The 9,055-nt window shown below is 47.3% G+C and overlaps 1 long non-coding RNA gene across 1 annotated transcript in view; it reads left to right on the top strand.

The window, feature by feature from the left end:
* The window catches only part of LOC112550321, a 49,290-nt gene that overhangs the window by 20,077 nt on the left and 20,158 nt on the right, over window positions 1–9,055 (top strand). The window contains exon 3 of the long non-coding RNA XR_003094102.1: window positions 1,403–1,516. This is a non-coding gene — a long non-coding RNA (uncharacterized LOC112550321). The remainder of the gene's footprint in view (window positions 1–1,402; window positions 1,517–9,055) is intronic.

Below are 9,055 nucleotides of genomic sequence, written 5' to 3'. Positions count from 1 at the left end.
GCGCTAGCCCGGGCAGGGCCCCCGGGAGGGGCCTGGGGAAGGGGGAGAGGTCGGGGGGCTTGTGCAGAGCTCCCCATGCAGCGTGGGGCAGTGGGGGCAGAGGCAGCACCCAGTCAGTAGGGGCTTTTTTTTTCAAAGAGCTGGGGCAGGTGGGGGCAGCCATTGCCGGGCTGGGTGAGCGGGCGGGGGAGGGTCTGGCCTGGCTGATTCAGAGATTCGGCAGCAGCCAAATCTCTGAATCAGATTCGGCTGAATCAATTTGGGACAGTGATTCGAATAATCGAATTGAATCACCGTCCCCTGAATTGGCCGAATCCGAATCTGAAGTGAATACCAACCGCTTCACACAGGCATACTACTTTTGTCCCTGGTTTAGGGGCAAAATTGTGTTGCTCCCAGTCAGCCTAGGCAGCAGGGGGCTACAGGAGGCAGGGAGAGCTGTCCTGGCTCGGTAGGATGCTGCCTCCCTGCCCCATGGAGATCAGGATGGGTCCCAATCTGTGTGGGGTTGGCAAGCAAATGCCCACTGAGCCAAAACAGCCCCCCCGCCCTGCACAGTTTGGGCTTCCTTCAGAGCCGGAACAGCTAGGGGAGCTGCGCCTGGCTGCTGCTGGGGGGCAGAGCAGGACAGGAGCAGCCCTGGACTGGGCTGCTCCTGTCAGGCATAATTTGTTCCCAACATGGGCGCATGTGTAGACATATGCCCAGGAACACATTAATGAGCCTGAATGCATATAGAAGCATCCACTAAGAACAAATATAAAGTCCCTGTAAGAGCGAATATATGCTGTGCATACCTTTGCATTCACATGCACAGATATGGTTACCCTGCAGCTTGTGCTAGAAACATAGGGGACCAAAATGACACACCTTTCTGTTACCTTGCAGTAGTTACTTCAGTTGTTCTTTGTAGCATTGGAGTGATGTTGTAGCCATGGTGGTCCAGGAATTGTGTAAGAAGCAAGGCTTTTTGGGGGTGGTATCTTTTATTGAACCAACTTGCTTTAACTAAGATATGGACTGAATCTATACTGTGAGGCATAAGCCAAAATGACTACCACAGATAAGAAAGCATTTGGGGAAGAAGAGATTATGGGCAGGTTTCACTGGCCTTTAGAGACCCCAGAAGTACAAGCAGGACTGCAGCCCGCACTGATTCAGGTGCCAAGATCAGTGTATTGGAAAGTCTGTTCTGGCTCCTGCAGTGTCCAAAACCTTCACCATGCTGGGTGACTGTGATTTCTGGGAGCAGTGAGTCTGTGTAGTTGTGTTGGCTTTGGAGTTAGTGCCACTGTGCAGTGTTCGGCTTTCTAGACCATGATCCGTACTTCCAGGATAGGGCCTCACTGGGACATGACGGTCTAGATCTCTCTCCAAAAGGTAAGAGTCTGTTCTCTTACAGGTTGATAGACCTCCTACGTAGAACTTTAAACTAGCTTCATCGGGCGACGGAAATGTCAAAGACAGGGTGAAACCAGGAAAGACAAGACATGAACTGTACGCTGGAATAGACCAGGTAAGTACTAAGGGGCCCGCTAAGCATCAGGATAGGGGAGTATTAAGGGCACCTAACATAGGGCTTAGGTGTCTCTATACTAATGCTAGAAGCATGGGAAATGAGCAGGAGGAACTTGCACTCCTGCTTTCAGACAAAGATTTTGACCTGGTTGGGCTAACAAAAACCTGGTAGGACCCTACCAATGATTGGGCAGTGGTCATTGAGGGCTATAAGCTATACAGGCAGGATAGATTGGGAAAAAGCGGGGGAGGGGGGGAGACATTGCTTAATACATTAAGGAACATTATACATCTGTAATAAAAATGGGGACAGAAGAAGGGCAGATCAAAGTCCTATGGGTCAGATTACAAAGGGGTAGGGGTGAAAGGGACTTGGTAGTGGGGGTCTACTACAGACCCCCACAGCAGGAGGAGGAGATGGACCTAGAATTCTTGAGACAGCTCTCAAAGGCATGGCGCTCAAAGGATCTAGTTGTCACGGGTGACCTTAATTACCCAGACATCTGCTGAGAGGAGCAGTCGGCCAGGTCTGCCCGTTCATATAGGTTCCTAACCTGCATACAGGACCTGCACCTAACACAGGAGGTGTGCATTCCTACTAGGGGAAATGCCTTACTCAACTTGGTGCTGACCACAGGGGAGGATCTGGTGGGGGATCTGCAGGTACAAGGTAACCTAGGAGATAGTGACCACCTGTTGATAGGATTCACTATCCGGCGAAAGGTGGGAAATATAACTAGTAGAGCCTAAGTGCTAGACTTCTGGAATGCCAACTTCAATGAGCTCAGGAGATTAGTAAGAGTGGGACTGAGGGTTAATAACATCAATCAGTTGGGAGTCCAGGAGGGGTGAGAGTTCCTCAAGGAACTGACCCTGCAGGCACACAGGGATACTATCCCAGTACACATAAAAGGAGGCAAAAGAGCCAATAAACCCTCTTGGCTGAGCAGGGGAATCCAGGAGAACCTACAGGGGAAAAGAGCAGCCTACAGGCTGTGGAAGCAAGGGGCAGCCACCAAGGAAGAGTATACCTGCTTGGCTCGGGTTTGCTGGGAAACGGTGAGGAAGGCCAAAGCAGAAATGGAACTCAGGCTTGCAACAAAGACTAAGGGTAACAAAAAGTCCTTCTTTAAGTATATAGGGAGCAAGAAGAAGGCACAGGGTAACTTAGGACTGCTACAGGATGGACTAGGGCAACTCGTAACAGATAGGATGGACAAAGCTGAGCTCTTAAACAATTTCTTAGCATCTGTGTTCCTGGACACAGATACAATCACACTGCCCAACGAGCCTTTAGTTTGGCTTGAGAGTGATACTAATCCAGCAGCAGTTAGCGCTGACCTAGTAAAGGGGCACCTAGGGGGTTGAACGTTTTTAAGTCAGCAGGCCCCAATGATCTTCACCCAAGAGTACTAAAGGATTTGGCTGGTGTCATAGCGGAACCACTGGCACAAGTGTTTGAGCGCTTGTGGCGCTCAGGACAGATCCCAGAAGACTGTAAAAGGGCCAATGTGGTCTCTATTTTCAAGAAGGGAAGGAAGGACCTAGGCAATTATAGGGGAAGAAGGACCCAGGCAATTATAGGGTGGTTAGCTTCACCTCTATACTTGGCAAGACCTTAGAAAAAATCATTAAGATCACATTTGTGAGGAGCCAGAGGGTAATACAATGATAAGGGGCAACCAGCATGGTTTATAGCAGGCAAATCCTGCCTGACTAACCTGGTCTCTTTTTTATGACCGGGTCACAAAGTGCTTAGATGCAAGAGTAGAGGTAGATGTTATTTACTTGGATTTTACAAAGGCTTTCGACACAGTGTTGTACACAGTTCTTCCGAATAAACTAAGTAGCTGTGACATGGATTTTTTCACGGTCAGCTGGGTGGAAAACTGGCTTATGGGATGCACCCAGAGAGTGGTAGGGGATGGGTTGGTTCCTCCCTGGAGAGATGTGGGAAGTGCTGCCCCCAAGCCTCTGTCCTGGTACCGGTACTGTTTAATATCTTCATCAGTGATTTGGAAGAGGGTGTAGAAAGAACTCTGTCCAAATTTGCAGACAACACCAAACTATGGGGTATAGTAAACACACTAGAGGGTAGGGAGCGAATTCAGGTGGATTTAGATAGACTGGGGAAGTGGGCGGATCAGAATAGGATGCAATTTAACAAAGATAAATGCAAAGTGCTGCACCTGAGGAGAGAGAATCACCAATACACCTATAGACTGGGAAGTACCATTCTAAGTAGCACAGTGGCAGAAAGGGATCTTGGAGTCATAGTCGACACAAAAATGAACATGAGTTGCCAATGTGATGACGTAACAAGTAAGGCTAACTGCACTCTTTCTTGCATTAGTAGGTGCATCACGAGCAGGTCTAGGTAGGTTATACTTCCCTTCTACGAGGCATTGGTGAGGCTGCAGCTGGAGTACTGCGTCCAGTTTTGGGCACTGCACTTCAAGAGGGATGCAGAAAACCTGGAAAGGGTTCAGAGGAGGGCTACTCGTATGGTTGAGGGCCTGCAGGTAAGATCCTATGAACACAGATTGAGGGACCTGAATCTCTTCAGCCTCCGCAAGAGAAGGCTGAGAGGTGATCTCATGGCTGTCTACAAACTCATTGCAGGGGTCAGCAGGGAATAGGGAATATTCTGTTTACCAGGGCGCCCCTCAGGGTTACTAGAAACAATGACCATAAATTGAAGGAGAGTAGATTTAGATTGGACATCAGAAAGAAATTATTTACAGTGTGGGTTGCTAAAATATGGGATGGGCTTCCAAGGGAGGTGGTGCTTTCCCCTATCTTGGAGGTGTTCAAAAGAAGATTAGACAAGCACCTGGCTGGGGTTACTTGACCCCAGCGCTCTTTTCTGCCCAGAGCAGGGTGTCGGACTTGATCTAATAGGTCCCTTCCGACCCTAGAAATCTATGAAATCTATGAGTCTCAGGAGGTCTGGGGACTCCTTCAACAACCCACAAGGCAGTTCCTTCTCCTGCAGTGGGCTGGGCTCTACTGTGCTAATAGGATTAAGTAAAGTAGAGACAATGCTGTTTCTGGTGCCTGTGCCCAGTGAGTGGGCCCAAGCCTACCTCACCCACCCCAGGACTGCCCAGAGAAATCCTTTAGAGCCACCCTCTCTGGGCTAAAGGTTGCAGCTCCAGCAAAGTTAATGTATACCAGCTGAGATCAGGCTATATGTGTCAAACACCATTGGCTTTCCATGCTAGTTTATACCAGCTAGAGATCCAGCCTGATGACTAGAACAGAGCAAGCATGAATTTGGTCCATAGTTTTCAATACACCTGTGGCCATTTTGCATCCCCTGAGGGTTTGGCTCATTGTTTTAGTGAAAATAACAAGATGGCAGAAAAACATTTCTCTTCATTCTGCTATTGGCTTCTGCATGCTTGCCAGTAGCTTTTCAGTTTACAGAGAACGACATAAATGTGTATGGAATCACAGTTATTTGCAAAACATTACAAAAGATTTACAAAATCTTTTGCCTGAGTGTGCAGAAGCCTCCCAGTTCCTTCCCCCAAATTTGGCATCCTGTAGCTCCACAATCTGATCATTCTCCAGCCTCACATCATTAATGGTGCATCCTTGTATAAAGTGCTGGGACTGGGAACTGGCAACAACCTCTGTAAGAGGGTGCAATCACCCTTATTAACAATGGGAGGAAGAGACTGGCTAAGACCGAGGAAGAATTTTTTGCTTTGCCAATCAAAGGACCCCAGGCTGCAGGAAGGGCTGTGTTCAGTCTGAGTCTGGGAACTTAGATTTTTTACTTCCTGAAGGCTTCAACTTACTTCCAAAAGAGATGGATTCTGTGACTTAGCTGGGGCTTGCATTGTCTTGAGGCCACAAAGCACTGAGGCTGGAGTAGAAGAGTACCACAGCAAGCTATAAGCCTTTGAACCAGCCCTTAGAGAAGCCTCTGGGTTTTCCCAGATGGATCACTGTGGCTAGGAACAGACATTACACATAAACCAGTTTAAACGATCAGGAACTGGTTTAAATCTGTAACAGAACAGATGTTCAGTGCACATAAACCAGTTTGAGAAAACCTTGATTGAGTGTAGTGTCAGACTTAACTGATTCGGGTCAAACCAGTTTATGCAATATCTATCCCAGGCCCTTTGCTGGTTTAAGATAAACCAGACACCCCCAGCATCCCAGCATGCTCTCTGGGCTGGGTGGGGCTCTCTGCTCCACAGCAGGGCTGGCCCCTCCCCTCTGCTCCCTGGCTGAAGCTCCAGCACAGACTGCAGGCTGCTCCCCATTTCCCCCTCACCACTCCCTTCTAAGCAGGAATTCTGCCCTCCCCTCTGCCTTGCCCCCTTACTGGTTTAAGATAAACCAGACACCCACAGCATCTCAGCATGCTCTCTAGGCTGGGCAGGGCTCTCTGCTCCACAGCAGGACTAGCCCCTCCCCTCTGCTCCCTGGCTGTAGCATAGACTGCAGGCTGCTCCTCCCCACCCACAACCACTCCCTCCTAAGCAGGAATTTTCCCCTCCCCTCTGCCTTGCTGAGGAGGAGTCTGTGTATTAGCTAGCAGACCACATGCTGGCTACAGTCCCTGCTGAATCAAAAGGTAGAATCAACAGGCAGAATCAACAAGTAGCTGGTAATGTCCCTCTGTTGTTTTCTTAATTGGGTGACAAACACTGTTATCAATTCCCTGCTGGGCTAATCTCAGCATCCTGCTGGAGCCTGGTCATGCCCCCTCCCCTCAGCTCCATGCTGTGGAAAGAAGAGAGGGCTGCTCTAGTGCCCCCTCACCTCTATCTTCTAGCCTGAGCCACTATAGGCATGTGCCTGCATTTCTGGGATGTCTGTCCAGTTACAAAACTGATTTAGCCTAGCCAGGTTAGACTAACCTGCAAAGATTAAATCAATTCAGGCTCAAGTTTTTTGAATGTCTGTCCCTAGCCTGTAAGACAGACGGCCAGATCCTTTGCTGAACTAAATCAGAGAAGTCAGTGTGATTGTGCTGATTTGCACCAGCTGAAAAACAGATCAGTCCCCTTTACTTATGAGCATATTGTCATTGGCTGAAATGGTGGATGTAATTCACGAGGCCTTTAATATAGGCCTCGTGAATTATATAGACTTAAGTGATCTCTGGGCTTTTTGAATCTGAAGGGATGGAGGACCCTCCCATTTCTGTGCCATTGTCACATCCATCATCTTGCTCTCATCCATGCAGCACATGAGACCTGGGGGAAGGGATTTCTTCTGGATTTCAGTGCCTTCTCAAGCAGGGCAGTCAGCTCCACAAGTGGGAATACTCTAATGCAGTGGTTCTCAACCTTTTTAGACTCAAGACACCTCTTCTTAAACTGAAGGTACTCCATGGAAGATGCCAACTCTTATTTTCACTCATTTTTACTACAGAAAAATAAAGCAACTCTTATGTTGCAAAGAACTCAGAAATACCACAATGAGTTAGAATGCCTTTAACACTATGGATTCCTATTTGAAATCTCTGGGTTTATCTTGTGAATCATGTTTGCACACCTAATGATGCTAACATTGTATAGCACCCTTGAAAGGTTCTCAAAACACCCCAGGGTGCCAGGGCACCCGGTTTGAGAATCACTGCTTTAATAGAAAGGTCTGAGGCTTTTTCAGCAATTTCTTGTTCCACTGACAGAGATCAGAGATATGAATCGCTTCCACCCTGGTGTAGAACCAGGTAATGCTGCAGTATTTTCTGTTGCCTGTCTTCCAGTGCCAGCTGAAATGTGCTTTCTGTTTAGACACCTCTATTGAGATGTCTCTTATTGACGCTTTTCTCTCTGTTTTGTAAAATGGCCAATAAAACAATAAAACCATTGGTTCAAGCCAATGGCTCTCAGCCTTTTCCAGACTGGGACTCTCTTCCAGTGACAAGCTTTTCAGAGGGAGAGTCTTTTGGGAGACAGTGTCTCTCTTTTCAGTCCTAGCATCCAGCTAGGCTCTATTCAGGCTCCCCATTCACTTGGCAATAAGTGAAAGGCATGTTGGCTGTGACCCCCTAAGACTTGTCCCCCAGCATTGGAAAGATTTGAGAACAGTGAGTCACAGGGTTTCATTTTTCCACTCTGGAAGTTTTCCATAGCTGGAGAAGTTGGGATACCTACAGAATAGAGAAAGCAAAATGGAAAAGAAAATGGCATGGCAGGACAGTGAAAACCCTGAGAAAAATCATTTATTCTATTGCATTCAGTGTTAGTGGGGACGCAGAGGGAGGTGAGGAAGAAAGGAGGAGACCCAACATCTGCTGTTTCAAAAGTAAAGTTGGTTTTCAACAACCCAGGCAAACATTTTAATTTGATGTGAGAAAAAAAATTGTGTGTGACTTATCTGATGTGCACATACAGGTGCAGTGATTCCATCTGCACAGTACGTTATTCACAGCTGCTTAACTCAGGAATCCATGATGTTACAGTTGGGTAACAGCAGAGCAAGGCAACAGGCTGTGTATGTGCAACTGCCTTTGCTTTACAACCCAACTCAGCAAAACAAGTGCTGGGGGTCCAGTGCTGCTGTCTTTGACACTGGTGTACTTCAGTACTTGCTGCATTAAACCCAATGGTGTTCCACTGGGGCAAAGGACATGAGATCACAATGAAACACTTTGGGCACATCTATACTCTCTAACTTGTACCAAGGAGCACCAGAGTGAACGCGGCATGCCTGCTCCATGCATGTTACACTATGAAATTGATGTTATAGTGTGTACCATAAGTATGTGCCCAGCCTTGGACTAAACAGTAGGGCTGTACAAAGCTTCGGGTGTTGATTCGATTCAAAGGAGATTTGGCCCGATTCAGTGGCTGTATCTCCAAATCCAAATCAAATCAGGGGACCAATTAAAAGTCAGCAGCTGAATCTCCGAATCAGATTCGGCTGGATCGATTTGGGACAGTGATTTGAATCACTGTTCCCCGAATCGACCAAATCTGAAGCGAATACTAGCCAATTCGCACAGGCCTACTAAGCAGACAACCTCCATCAATTCTGAGCTGCACAGCATGAACAGAGAAGCTGTGTTGTGCATTACTAGCTTGGTCCTTTGATGGTGTTGACTTGCCCATAGTTTGAAGACCATTCTTCCTGACTTTTCCCCTAGTCTAAAGCCTTTCAGGACAAGGAGGGAAGTGCCAAGGTTACACTTTTTTTTCTTTCCTATTAGTCCTCAAGTTTCCCCTGCTTCATTGCCCATGCACATGACGCACTCAGGTGATTGGTGATTTAGTGCAAAGATAACCCCCAAGCCCTCCAGGGCTGGTGATCAGTGTTTGCTTCTGGCTTCTGTCAAATTAATTCATTTAGTGTTTCCAGGAACAAACAAATGAGAAAACCATGTTCCCGGTGTGCAAAGATTATGCCTACCTTTTGCTACATTATAATTGTAAATAATGTTTTGAAATTGCATTAACCAATTATTCATTGTTATTGTTATTATTACGCACACACACACACCCGCCCCCATCACATGATAGCTGAAGCGCATGCACAAAGATATAAACAATACTCAAGGGCAGCTGTA

The sequence above is a fragment of the Alligator sinensis genome, unplaced genomic scaffold, assembly GCF_000455745.1.
Source record: "Alligator sinensis unplaced genomic scaffold, ASM45574v1 scaffold858_1, whole genome shotgun sequence".
NCBI classification, from domain to species: Eukaryota; Metazoa; Chordata; order Crocodylia; family Alligatoridae; genus Alligator; species Alligator sinensis.
Note: the sequence above shows the minus strand (reverse complement) of the source record. Positions and strands in the feature narration are given on the sequence as shown.